Here is a 14736-nt window from a genome sequence, read left to right as displayed (position 1 = left end):
TTAAGTTTAGAAGAAGCAAATTCCTTGAAGGAAGTGACTGTACTGTTTGTTAATGCCCCCAGAACCCAAGAAAATACAATGCATGTTATAGGTATTTAATCAATATTTGTTAGGTTGAATTTGCCCCTTAAGCCAAAGTTTAAACCAAATGAGAATCCTCACTGAGGCTCTAATAGACACCACTGTTTAAAATTTACCTTTCTCTTGGGGAAATTTAAAAATTCTGAAATGTGCATGGTATCTTCATCCTTGTAGTGAACTTGTTGGGTTCCTCTACATAAGTTTAATATTTAATTATTTTAAATAAAATTTTTAAAATTCTCTATAGCTCTGATTATATGTCTTGTAATAATTTCATTAAACTGAAAATATTAATAACAACAGCATATTTTTATATGGTGCTTTAACATTTACAAAACACAAGGGGTGGCTAGGTGGTTCAGTGAATAGAGCACCAGCCCTGGAGTCAGGAGGACCTGGGTTTGGATCTGGCCTCAGACACTTAACACAAAAAACTAGCCATGTGACCTTGGGCAAATCACTTAACCCCAATTGCCCTCCAAAAAGCAAAAAAAAAAAAAAAAGATTTACAAAACTCTTTATATACATTACCTTGTTGAATTCCTACAACATTCCAACCTGAAATGTAAATAGTGCAAGTATTTATTGTTGTCCACACATTTTCAGTGAAAAAGACAGGTTTGGAAATATTAAATGATTTGAGTAAAATCACAAAGGTGGTAAGTGATAAAGTTGGAAGCTGAAGATGGGACTTATAACACCAAGTCCAGTGCTCTTTCCAGTAACCCATTAAATACCTAATATGTGCAAATAATTATACTGAACACTGTAGGATACAGAAGCTAGGAAAACATGATCCCTACCCTCTGGGGACCTTGTAACTAAGTAAGGGTAGAAGATAAGCCCACGTACGAAATAAACCAAAATTATAACACAAAGCAGTCATGGACAAAATAAAAGAATACATTGTCCATCACTAAACACATTGATGGTGGAGTTGTGAATTGATCCAACCATCCTGGAGAGCAATTTGGAACTATGCCTAAAAGTCTATAAAACTGTGCATACCCTTTGATCCAGCTATTGCTACTACTACCACTATTAGGTCTGTATCCTAAGGAGATAAAAAACAAAAAAGGAAAAGTAGTTCTTTGCAAAAAAAATATTTATAGCAACTCTTTTTGTGGTGGCTAAGAATTGGAAATCTGAACAAATTATGGCAAATGATTACGATGGAATATTATTGTGGTATAAGAAATGACAAGCAGAATGATTTCAGAAAAACTTGGAAAACTTACATGAAATAATCCAAAATAAAGTGAACAGAATGAGGAGAACATTGTACATAGGAACAGCAATATTGTATGATGAACTGTGAATGACATAGCTATTCTCAGCAGCACAATGATCCAAGACAATCCCAAAAGACTCATAGCGAAAAATGCTATCCAGAGAAAGAATTTATGTCATTTGAATACAGATCAAAGCATACTACTTTTCACTTTCTTTTTTTTTTTTGGTTGGAGTGTTCTTCCACAAAATGACTAATATTGAAATGTTTTACATGATTGCACATGTATAGCCTATATCAGATTGCTTGCTGTCTCAGGGAAAGATAGGGTAGGGAGAGAGGGATTGACTTTAGAACTAAAAACTTCTTTTAAAAAAGGGAAAAAATGTTTTTACTTGTAGCTAGGGAAAAAAATAGAATATTATTTTAAAAAAAAGAACACATTGTCCACGTGTGAAAATGCATGCCTAATTCCATACCTATAGTCTACCACCTCTCTACCAAAAGGTAAGGAACATACTAGGCAGTCATCTAAAGTCAAAATTGTTTCCTATTCTATTGGGTTTATTTTCTTTGTTACCAGAGATGATTCAATGGGTGCGTGTGTGTGTGTGTGTGTGTGTGTGTGTGTGTGTGTGTGTTTAGGGACAGAGGTGGGATAAGGTGATAAAGATGAAATGACTGGGGCGGCTAGGTGGTACAGTGAATAGAGCACTGGCCCTAGAGTCAGGAGGACCTGAGTTCAAATTTGGCCTCAAACAAGTAACACTTATTAGCCGTGTGACCATGGGCAAGTCACTTAACCCCAATTGCTCTGCCCTCCCCCCAAAAAAAAGCAAAAAAAAAAGATGAAATGACTTATAAAAACAAAAAACATATATAAAACTTAATGCTGAAAAAGGAAAATAAAACAAAATAAAATGAGAAAGCCAGGTGTTCTTTAATGTCCCTTCCAACTCTAAAATCCTAAGATCCTATGATAAAAAAGATGTAAAAGAAAAAGTGCTATGAGCATTCAGAGAAAGAAGAGGGCAGAGTCAGTTGTGGGGAAACCAGGATAGGCTTAAGACAGCTTTTAGCTTGGTCTTGAATTATAATTAGGACTTTGACAAGCAGAGATGGGGCTGGGAGATCATCCCAGAAAGAAGGAATTGCATAATCAAAGATTTGGGTGTAAAAAAATACGAGATAATCATGTATGTTCTGGGAACATCAAGTCATCTAATTTGGCTGCTTCGGCACAAAGGCAGGGTGGGTGATGAGTCTGGAAATGTAGGTTAGGATCATGTTGTGGAGTGCCTTGAATACTAGGTTGAGGAGCCTGGATTTTACTAATAAGAAGGGAATAGGGAACCATACTTCTTTGGCTTTAAAACAGGGATCAAGGGGCAGCTAGGTGTTGTAGTGAATAGAACACTGGCCCTGGAGTCAGGAGGACCTGAGTTCAAATATGACCTCAGACACTTGACACTTACTTACTATGTGATCTTGGGCAAGTCTCTTAAACCCAACTGCCCTGCTTTACTCCCTCAAAAAACAAAATGAAAAAAATCCATGGCTCAAAGTTGAAGGTTTTTACACGAAACCCTCTCTCTCTCTCTCTCTCTCTTTCTCTCTCTCTCTCTCTTTCTCTTTCTCTCTCTCTCTCAGTTACTCACTACTAGAAGGCAAGCTCCTTGAACTCAGGGACTGTTTCCTTCTTTGAATGTGATCCCAGAACCTACAGCAATGCCCTAATAAATACTTGTTGGTTGATGATCTATTGATTGGAAATTCCTCTATTTTAGGAATATTCATCTTGCAGCAGGATAAACTAGAGGGGAGAGTTTAGATATAAGAAGGCCATTTCAATTAAATTCCACAAACATTTTTTAAGTGCCTGCTATATTCCACAGTTGAGAGACCCTTGTAATAGTCCAGGTGACGTAAGGAAAGCCTCAACTGTAGTGGCAGCATTGGGAATGGAAAGGAAGGAACAAATTCAGGAAATTTCAGGAAACATTCTTCAAAAGATATAGGAAGGAGAGGAATCCTTTTGATTTGTTTGTTTTATTAAATAAATGTCTTGACAAAATCTGACTTCATATTCACAGATTCGATTTTAGAACAAAACAAGGCACTCATAAATCTTAAACACAACAAAAAGAGGTCTTTTTATTTCTAATGCACATGGATTTACAAGGATACAGTGGTTCTTAGCTCAGACAGACCCCTCTCATTTCCACATAGAAATGGTCAGATATGCTGACAGAAAAGATCTTCCAGCATTCAACAAGTTGAAGGGTCTTGACTCCATGTGAATGGGAAAACAAATCTGTTGTGGGGAAAGGGAGTAGAGAGTAGGGGAATCAGAGGATCCTGGTCCTACTACAACTTGGGAAATCAAAATCACAGAATCATGGTTGAACAGCATCTCTACAGGCCATTAGTCCAACCTATAATAGAACAAAACTTCTCTCTCCAACAAGTACTGTTGAGATTTAGGGTATAGGGGTGCTAAGGACCCAAAAATTCCAACACGCCAGGTCTTGCTGAATGAATTCAACTCAAGCCTTCTCTCAGTCAAAGTAAACAAAGTTTACTTTAGTTTACAAAGTAAACTCTTAAGGAGCCTAAGTATTTGTGATGCTTGTATTGGAAAAGTGGGCCAGAACAATCTGACACAGACTGAGTCTGAGCTAGATTGAATCTCAGCACCTTCATGGAGGCAAGATGGATCTTATATACAGAAAGACTGTGGGAGGGATCTAGGGGTGGTCTAGAGGAAGGGTTTGGGGATGGTCTTGAGGAGGAGTCTAAGGAGGGTCTTGATGTGACTGACATCAGACTCCAGGAATGAGATTAACGGTGGGAAATAACTGAAGGTTACCTGGTGATGACAGACAATAGAGGGCTAGGCTAGTTTAAGGGCAACAGATTTGGGTATAGATATTTTGACAGGATCAAGGGTGGGAAGTAGCTGGATAATGGAGGGCTAGGCTAGGTTAAGAGTAACAGAGATTTGGGTCTAGTGATAATGAAAGGCTTATGGCCTCAGGCAAATGCCTCATCAAGTGGGAAGATTCAAGGAAGTTCCCAGAGACTAAACTCCATCAATACTACACTAAGGACCTCCTTCCAAAGTCTCTATGATATGAGCTTGAACCTTTCAAGTCTGAACCTTCAATCAGTTCTGCATATACCCAACTATATTATAATCTAGTCTGCATAGATTACTGATTTATAACTAAAATATTCCCTAGTCCAACCCTCTCACTTTATAGATGAGATAGATGAGGAAACTGAGGCCCAGAGAGTTAAGGGACTTGTCCATAGAACACAACCAATAAGTGGCAGAGTTAGATTTAAACTGATCTCAAACCTAGCATACTTTCCACTGTTGCTTCTGATGTTTCCATTTTGTCAAGAAGAATAGCATTACAGAGTTCATCAAACATTTTGATAAAATCTAAGTAAGTTATATTCATGGCATTCCTCTGGTCTATCATTCAAGTAACTGTCAAAAAGATGAAAACAGGTTCATTTGGAATGACTAGCTCTTGATGACCACTCCTTTACCAATGTAGTTTACACAACTCCTCCAACCTTAGCTTGGAATTTTTGTAAAGTTCTGCAGAACAAAAACAAAAACAAACAAAAAATCCAAATGTTCCCTGACAGCCAGAAAATAAACAGGAGGGCAATATGGAAGAAATTAGAATTAGATCAATAACTTATACTTTATGCCAAGATAAGCTCTGAATAGATGTGACATAAACCTGAAAGGTCATATCATAAAAAAAATTAGAGAAAGAAGAAAAAAAATAGATCAAATAGCCCACCATCACCAACATTATTCAATATTGTATTGTAAATCCTAGCAAGAGCAGAAAGAGAAGAAAAAGAAATAGGATGAATCAGAATAGGAAATGAGGCATCAAAACTATCTCTTTTTGCAAACAATATGATAATACATTTGGAAAATCCCAAAGATTCAACTAAAGTTAGTCGAAACATTTAATAATGTTAGCAAAATAGCAGGATAGAAAGTAAATCCACATAAATTATCAGCATTCCTATATATCACAAACAAAACCCTGCAAAAAGAGATATTAAGACATACCCCAACCTGGAGATCGAATCCCGGGCTCAGACACTTAGCACCCACCCAGAAACACCTGGCCGTGTAACCTTGAGCAAGTTACTTAACTCCAATTGCTTAGGGGCGGACAGGTGGGTCAGCGAGTAAGAGCACTGGCTCCAGTATCGGGATGACCTGGATCAAATCTGGGCTCAAGATACTCAGCACCACACCCAGAAATAACTGGCCCCCCCGATTGCTTTTTTTAAAAAAAGGCATACCCCATTTAAAATAACTCTAGACAATATAAAATATTGGGGAGTACACCTGTCAAAAGAAACCCAGGAACTATATGAACAAAATTATTTTTAAAAATTCTATACAAATAAAATCAGATTTAAGTAAGTGGAGAAATATTCATCTTCATGGGTAGGCAGGGCCAATGTAACAAAAACAACAATTTTATCTAAACTAATTTATATATTCAATGCCATCCCAATTAAATTACCAAAACAATATTTTGCTCAATTAGAAAAAACAATTACAAAATTCATTTGGAAGAACAAAAAGTCAAGAATATCAAAGGATCTAATGGGGGGGAAATGTAAAGAAAGGAGGTTAAGTAGTACCAGATCTTTAACTATATTTTAAGGCTGTAATCATCAAAACTATATAGTATTGGCCAATAAATAGAAAAGTAGATCAGTGAAACAGTACACATGCAATTTACAGCAGCAAATAAATATAGTAACCTTGTATTTGACAAGTGTAAAGACAAGTTTGAGGGATAAAAATTCATTATTTGGTAAAAATTGTTGGGAAAACTGGAAAGCGGTCTGGCAGGAACTGGGCATAGACCAATATCATACACCATTTACAAAGATAAGATCAAAATGGATGTATGACCTAGATATAGAAATATTACAAGAAAATTTGAAGAATGGGAATTTATCAGATTTATGGATAAGAAAAAATTTATGAACAAATAAGAGACAGGGAAAAGTGTGAGGTGTAAAATGGATAATATAGATTACATTAAACTGAAAATGTTCTATACAAATAAAACAAATGTACCAAGATCAGAAGGAAAGCAAAAAATTAGAAAAAAAAATTTATAGACTGATTCTCAGATAAAGGTCTCATATCTCAAATATATAAATAACTTTGTCATACCTATAAGAACATAAGTCATTCTCCGATTGATAAATGGTCAAACGGTGTGAACAGGCAGTTTTCCAATGAAGAAATCAAAACAATTTATAGTGATGGGAAAAAATAATATTGATCTAAATCATTACCGATTAGAGAAATGCAAATTAAAACATTCTTGAGATATTTTACAGATTGGCTAAAATGATTGAAGGGAAAAGAGACAAATGTTGGAGAGGATGTGGAAAAATTGAGACACTAATTCATTGTTGGTGGAATGGTGAACTGATCCAACCATTTTTGGAAAGCAATATGGAATTATGCTCAAAGAGTTATAAAACTGTGTATATCCTTTGACCCAGCAATACCATGATTAGGTCTGTTTCCCAATTTGATCAGGGAAAAATAAAAAAATATATATGTTCTAAAATGTTTATAGCAGCTCTCTTTATGGTGGCAAAGAAATGGAAATTGTGGGGATGCCTGTCAATTGGTGAATGGCTGAACAAGTTGTGATATATGATTGTGATAGAATAGTACTGTGCTATGAAAAATTATGAGCTCAATGATCTTAGAAAAATAAGAATAAATGCACAAAATAATGAAGAGTGAAATGAGCAGAATCAGGAGAACATTGCATACAGAAATAGCAATACTGTTGGGGTTTTTTGTTTTTTGGTGGGGCAATTAGGGTTAAGTGACTTGCTCAGGATCATACAGCTAGTAAGTGTCAAGTGTCAAGTGTCTGGTCAGAGGTCAAATTTGAACTCAGGTCCTCTTGACTTCAGGGCTGGAGTTCTATCCACTGTGCCACCTAGCTGCCCCCCACAGCAATATTGTTTTAAGAATAGCTCTCAGAAAATGTCATTTTGACAGTCATAAATAATCAAATTAATTACAGAAGACATACGGAGGAAGATGCTATCTGCACCCAGAGAAAGGACTGATAAATAGAAGTATGTATATGGCTTTACATATGTGTGTGTATTATTTTATTTTTGTGTCTGATGGTAGCCATGGTTGGGGGGGGGGGACAATTACATGACAACTTCAATATATATTTAAAAGGAATGGCAAGTTGTACAATTCACTGTTTCTATTCTACTATATTGTGGAAATGCTTGTTTTATTTTTTAAGTTCATAATAAAATAAATATAATTTTTAAAAAATAATAAATGGAACTTTTTTATTATATAAAATTAAAAAGGCTTTGCATAAACAAATCCAATAGAACTAAATAAAAGGAATAATTGTAGAAAAAAGTTATAGCAAGTTTTTCTGATGAAGGCTTAATTTCCAAGATATATAAAGAACCAGAGTGGTTAGGTGGCACAGTGAGTAAGAGCCCTGGCCCTGGATTTGGGGAGGACTTGGGATCAGTTCAGGCTTCAGATACTTAACACCCACACAAAATAACTGGCTGTGTAACCTTGGGCAAGTTACTTAACCGCAAATGCTTTAAAAAAAAAAAAAAGATAGGGCAGCTAGGTGGCACAGTGAGTAGAGTGCTGGTCCTGGAGTCAGGAGAACCTGAGTTCGGATCCAGCATCAGACACTTAACACACAAACAAAAAACCTAGCCACGTGACCTTGGGCAAGTTACTTAAACCCAATTGCCCTCCAAAAAAAAAAAGCGGAAAAAAAAAGATATATAAAGAACTGACTCAGATGCATAAGAATAAGAGCCATTCCCCAACTGATAAGGATATGAACAGGTAGTTATCAAAGGTAGAAACCCAAACTATCTATAGCCATATGAAAAAATGTGACAAATCTCTAATGAAAATCCCAAATTAAAGCAGTTCTGAGGTTCTATTTCATGCCTTTCAGATTGGCAAAGAGGACAAAAATAGAAAATCACAAATGTTGGAGGTGCTGTGGGAAAAGAGACATGGTGATATATTTTACTGTTCATAGAGTTATGAATGAAAACGCAATTTGGAATTATGCAAAAAAATCACTAAAAAGTGCTTGCCACTTGACCCAGCTATACCATTACTACTATGCCACTACCTAAAAAAGATCGAAGAAAGAGAAAAAAGTCTTATGTATACAAAATATTTATAGCAACTCTTTTAGTGATGGCAAAAACCTGGAAATTAAGGGAACAGTCATCAGTTAAAGAATAGCTGAACAGCCTTGTGCCATACAAGAATTGGTTGAAGGAACCAAAAATATTTATGCTAGAAAAGAGAATATTTTTAGGAAACTTCAAGCATTTGAAAGGATATTAGGGAAATAGAAATGGCCTTATTCTGCATGGTCTCAGAGGACAGTAATTGGGTAGAAGTCACAAAGAAGAACTGATTTCAGCACAACATAAGGAAAAACAACATAAGATAATGCCAGTAACCATATAGACACATTGCCTAGTATTATATTGCTATGGTTATTAAGTAGAGCTATTCTAAAGTAAAATGTATATCGTCAGGGGCTAATAACCTCTTTGTTACTGGACATTGGCTACAAGTGGCCAATGAATGATCTTTATTGGAGAAGTTGTAGATGGGAATAATAGGTGGGATGAACTAGGTGATCTTTAAGGTTTCTTGCAATTCAGAGACTATGATTCTTTGATTTTGTAATTCGTAGCAAATTTTTAGTTCACTAATACCCCAGGGTCTTTTTCACATGAACAGCCATCTGGCCACATCTTCCCTATCTGATATTTATGTACTTGATTCTTTTTAACCAAGCTTAGAAATGTATATTCACATCTATTCTTATTATATTTGACCTGCTGTTCTTAGCATACTGAGATCTCCTTGCTTCCTGACTTTATCATCCAACATCTTAGCCATTATCTCTCTCAGTTTTATGTCTAGCAAATCTGATGGCTTTTAGCTATACTTTTATCCAAGTCTGATAAAAAATGTTAATGAAATTTGAGCCAAGGACAAATCTCTGGGTCATTCTACTAGAAATTTTCCTCCATGTTAACATCAATCCATTAATCACCAAAAGTCATTAATCTTTGGGTCTGCTTACTTGTCTGCATATTTGAGAACAAAATGGCAGGTGGGTTTTATGGAACACATACGGAGGTATTTCTTCCTAATGCTTCAATATGTCAAGGATCTATGATTTACTTTGTATAGCTACTCCCTTCAAAGATTCCGATCACAACCCCTCCACAGTAGAGAATTTAACTAATTGCTGTGCTTAAAAATCATTATCTTGTGTCCAACTTTCTAGTAATGTACATTTCTGAACTTATCTAGAATTTATCTGTCTTCAGATAATAATCTTACATTCTGGCACCAAGTCTCTATTCACAAGCCTTCCATCTTGGATTTGCTAGAGGCTGGTTTGTGTTGAGCTAGCCTTTGAGATCTTAGGGTCAGCTCCCTACCATGACAGGTCATGTGCATAGAACTGGAGGGGAAATTCTTCATTAAGAAAACATGTATATCCCTAATAATATTAAGATTAATTAATTTCACTCTCCAACTATAGAGTTCATAAACCCAGTTAACTTTACAAAGTTCACTCAGTTAAGGAAAGTGAAACTGACAGTGACTTGTTTCAGAAAATAGTTATTGTACTTTGGACATCAGGCATTGCTAAGCATAGTCAAGGCAGGATGCAAACACCAGTACACAATGAGTTATTTTTGTGTGTTTGTTGTTTTTGAAAGCTTTTTAAGCTCTTGATCCTTCAAACAAAATTCCCCTCCAGTGCTGGTTATATGTCTCTTCTAAAAAAAAAAAAAAAGAGAAAAAAAGAAAGGAAGGAAGGAAGGAAGGAAGGAAGGAAGGAAAGAAGAAAAGGAAACCCCTTTAAGTTGTGGCTCCCCAGATTTTCCTGCTATCCAGAAACTCTTTTTGAATTCTGGCTAAAATGAGGTTTTAAGGGGCAGCTAGGTGGTGTATTGAATAGAGCACCAGCCCTGGACTCAGGAGGACCTGAGTTCAAATTCAACCTCAGACACTTAACACTTACTAGCCACGTGACCTTGAGCAAGTCACTTAGCCCCAATTGCCCTTTTTTTCCCCCCCCAAAAAAAAAAAAAAAAAAAAAAAATAAACTGTGGTTTTAAGAAATTACATGGTATTCTATTTAGAAAATATTCTTTTATATAGTTTCCTGGTAATAATCATTCATATTTATATCATAGTTTAAGGTTTACAAAATACTTTTCATATAAAAACCTTATGAGATAGATAGTGTGAGAATTATCATTCCCATTTTACAGATGAGAAAATTGAGTTTCAGAAAGGTGAAGTGACTTGTCTTTGGCCTACAAAGTCTATTAGTGGTTCTACGTTCTAAACCAGGTTTCCTATTCCCTATTCACTATTCTTTTCACTATACCACATTGTCAATACACCTCACAACTCTCAAGTCTTGCGTGGTCCCCTCTCCCTGTGAAGAAAGAATTATTAGTCACATGAGGAATAGCAACTCTTCTGCATGGTGACTGGACGTGATTAGGGTTGAATTTTGTGGCCATAGAAAGTTTTTCTCTGTGAGAAACTAACTATGGGAAGATTTGGCATCCAAGTCCTTCCCATTGGGGATGTTAAATCCAGTGAAGGGTTGCTGAAACTGTCTCTACAGAGTCTTGAGTCTCATAGACCAGTCCCTGCCATGAATCTCACAAGTGTCAAGGAGTGTGATTGTCAAGCAGCAATTGCCAATCCGTGGCCTGCCTAACTGGTGATAGAAAAACAACAAATTTAACCGTGATAGCCCTACACTTTAGTAAACTTTACCTCCTAACTCAGAATATTTAGAGTATTCTCCAATTTGGGGTGTTGCTCCCCAGTAATCCTAGCACTTCTGGACCCTAGGATGAGTACTACAAAAGCCATCTGGGACAGATTCATAAAAGAACCTCTCAAATTTAGGAGAAGTTCAAGTGAGGAGGTGCATAGAAACCTAGAGCCTCCTGATAAGAGCCTCCCCTCTGGAAGAAACTGCCAGCCTAGTGCCCATGGTGAGGAGACAGATGACGGCACGGCAGCCTCAACAGAGAAAGACCGCTGGTAGGAAAGCCATCCCTGAGGATGGAAGGGCAGGGCAAGGAGTGGAAACAGGCTGGCAAAAAAGTAAGTTGGGATGCAGACACTAGTAGTGGAGGAGGGAGACTAAAAGTGCCAGAGGGAGCTACCTAGCTTAACTAACTATTCATGAGAGATATTGTGCCATAATGGATAGAGGATTGACCTTGGAGTCAGGAAGACATGTGTTCAAGAATAGCCTCTGTCATGGGGTGGCCAGGTGGCTCAGCGAGTAAGAGCACCGGCTCCAGTGTCGAGATGACCTGGAGATTGAATCCTGGGCTCAGATACTCAGCACCCACCCAGAAATAACTGGTCTTGTAACCTTGAGCAAGTTACTTAACCCCGATTGCTAAAAAAAAAAAAAAGAATAGCCTCTGTCTCCTGGTAGCTCTATGACCCGGAACATACATATTCTTAACATCTCAATGCCCCAGGCAACTCCCTAATTATACAAATTACTCAAGAATTATCAACCTGCTTTAGGGGAGAGAATTTCTTAAAATAAATTTCTTAAATTGGAGTTTGAGACAGACAGAGAGAGAGAGAGAGGAATCCTTGCTGATGAGGTGTTAAACCCAATAGTCTCTATCTGTTATCATGAGTTCTCTCAATTTCAGCAGCCTGGAACAAAGCTGATCAATCACCTCACCTTAGTTATGGTCCTGATGAGGTACAGGCTCTGGGAACCCCCTACATCTCTTTTAGAATCTTCCCAGGGAAGGCATTTGCCTGAGGCCATAGACTTTTCATGGTGGCTCTGCCCAAATCTTTAGCTCTCCTTTTAGCAATTTCCCACCCTTGATCCTCCCAAAGTATCTATACCCAAATCTGTTGCACACTTGAACTGGCCTAGTCCATCACTGTCTTATCTCCAGGTAGCCTCCAGCAACTTCCCACCCTTAATCACTCATTACTAGGGTCTGATCTCATTGACTTCTCCTGAAGACCCTCCACAAACTCATTACTGGAGTCCGACCTCATCTGACTCCTCCTGAAGACCTTCCCCAAACTCCTCCTCTAGACCACCCCTAGATTCCTCTCACAACCTTTCTGTATATGAGACCCCATCTGGCCTCCATGAGAGGAGGAAGACCAGAGAATGACCTAGCACAGAGGGTCATCATAAAATGAGGTTTAGGATTAAGGGTGCTGAGACCCCACAATACCAACACACCAGGTTCTGCTGAATTAATTCAACTCAAGACTTTTCTCAGCCAAAGAAAAGCAAAGTTTATTAAACGTTTACCATATTGGGAGTCAAGGTGGCAGAGTAGAAACAGGACCTCTGCACAGCTCCAGCTCCCACCACCTCCAATTCATGTAAAAGGGGACTCTGAACAAACTTGGGAGCTACAGAATCCACAAAATGACACAGAGAAGCTAACCTCCCAGTGAGGACAGCCCGGCAGGAATCGGCCAGCGCAGCACTCTGGGAGCCGACCCCAGCCCCACCAAGACAGAAGTTTTAGCCCCAGGACGGGCCTGAACAACCACCAGCTGGAGGGACTCCAAATCACCAGCAGCTGTATTGGTCCAGAATTATCAGCACATAGATGCTAAGGACAAAGTGAGAGGTCAGTGCAGTGTGGACTTTGGGACCTCGTAAGTGGGAATGCATGGCTTTTTGCCCCCAGGGCAAGAAGCCACTGAGATGCTGGCACAGCCAGCCAGCACCACGTGGCAGCTTCAGCTCCTGGCCTGCACAGTGTAGGGGGACCAAGCACTAGTCTGAGGGGTAATCGCTCTTGCTTTAACCTGCTTGGATCTGGATTGCAGTCTAGGGTGGAGGTCCTGGAGGTGTGTCCAGCTTGCCAGAGCTTCAGATGAGGTCAGACTCCAGTAATGAGTGAAGTTGCTGGAGGCTACCTGGAGAGGACAGACAATGGTGGGCTAGGCCAGTTCGAGGGTGTAATAGTTGATTTGGGTGTAGATATTTTTATAGGCTCAAGGGGTCAAAGTAGATGGATAATGGAGGGCTAGTAAGAGTAAGAGATTTGGGCCTAGCTACAATGAAAGGATTATGGCCTCAGGCAAATGCCTCATCAAGTGGTAAGATTCAATCAAAGTTCAAAGGGGTTCCCAGAGCCTATACCTCATCAATACTGCTAGAATAGGATGAATCTAAGCAAAAATGCCCTCCACCAACATCTTTGATAAGATACTATCCAGCCTCCACTTAGGGATGGGAACCTGATTACCTCCCACAAGATCCCAGTTCACTTGAGATGGTTTTAATTGTTAGGAATTTTTTAATATGATAACTGTCCAAGAGAGGCAGCCCAGTGTAATGACCTGAGAGCTGGCCCTGAAGCTGAGAAAACCTGGGTTCCAGTGCTCTGGACAATTCTCTAAGGCAATGGCAGAGACAGTGCCAACCTGCATTGGAAGAGAGTTTCCTCACCTGGGAGTTCCCTATACTAATGAAATCATAGGTTAAATCTCTTAAGTCTCCTTCCCCTAGCTAGCTCCAAACTCCTTTGTAATTTTCTACTCTTTATAGCTCTTCCTCTCAGACCAATTTTTACAAGTCCAATTCAACTAAAGCTTCCTGGCTAGATTTTCTCTTTCTACTTGATTCTTCTGAAGAGCATAGCCTGCCATCTCATAATTTGATTCAACCAAACAATTGTAGACTGTGCCATAGAGAAGAGCATTGCTTCAGTGTATAAATGTACTCACTGGCTAATGATAGGTCTCAGCCCAAGCCTCACTTGTTCATTGTTTGGGTTTTGATGGCTCAGAGTGAGTATAAGTAGTAATTGTTTCTGTTCTGGGCAGAAACACTGATGCCCTTCCCTTCCCAAACTGGTCCTTTTGTGAAGGCAAATTAGGCCATCTTTTGTCTCCATTCTGACTAGCCTTAAACACTAAATGGGTGTTGCCTGAGACAAACTAAGACTTGGGAAAGACCTTAGCTTAAAAAGGACAAGGTCTCTGCATCCAGGGTCATCACCATTTGTCTTGACTTACGTCTTGTCCACTGGACTCAGATGACTCTGGGGGAGAGAGTGAGGCTGATGATTTTGCACAGCCCTGCCTCACTTAAATCCAATTCCCTTGCAAGTCAAGACTTCACCCTTCTGATGTCATTGGTCATCTTCCAGAAGGAAGAACCAACAACAACAAAAAACAATTCTACCTCTACTACCAGGATCTGGGTAGGTGAAATCAGAAGCTGAATCAGGCCTGTGTGGCTCAGAATACTGCA

The sequence above is a fragment of the Petaurus breviceps genome, unplaced genomic scaffold (assembly GCF_028583685.1).
Source record: "Petaurus breviceps papuanus isolate PSGF00001 unplaced genomic scaffold, PetGlider_PUasm1.0 115, whole genome shotgun sequence".
Classification (NCBI taxonomy): domain Eukaryota; kingdom Metazoa; phylum Chordata; class Mammalia; order Diprotodontia; family Petauridae; genus Petaurus; species Petaurus breviceps.
Note: the sequence above shows the minus strand (reverse complement) of the source record.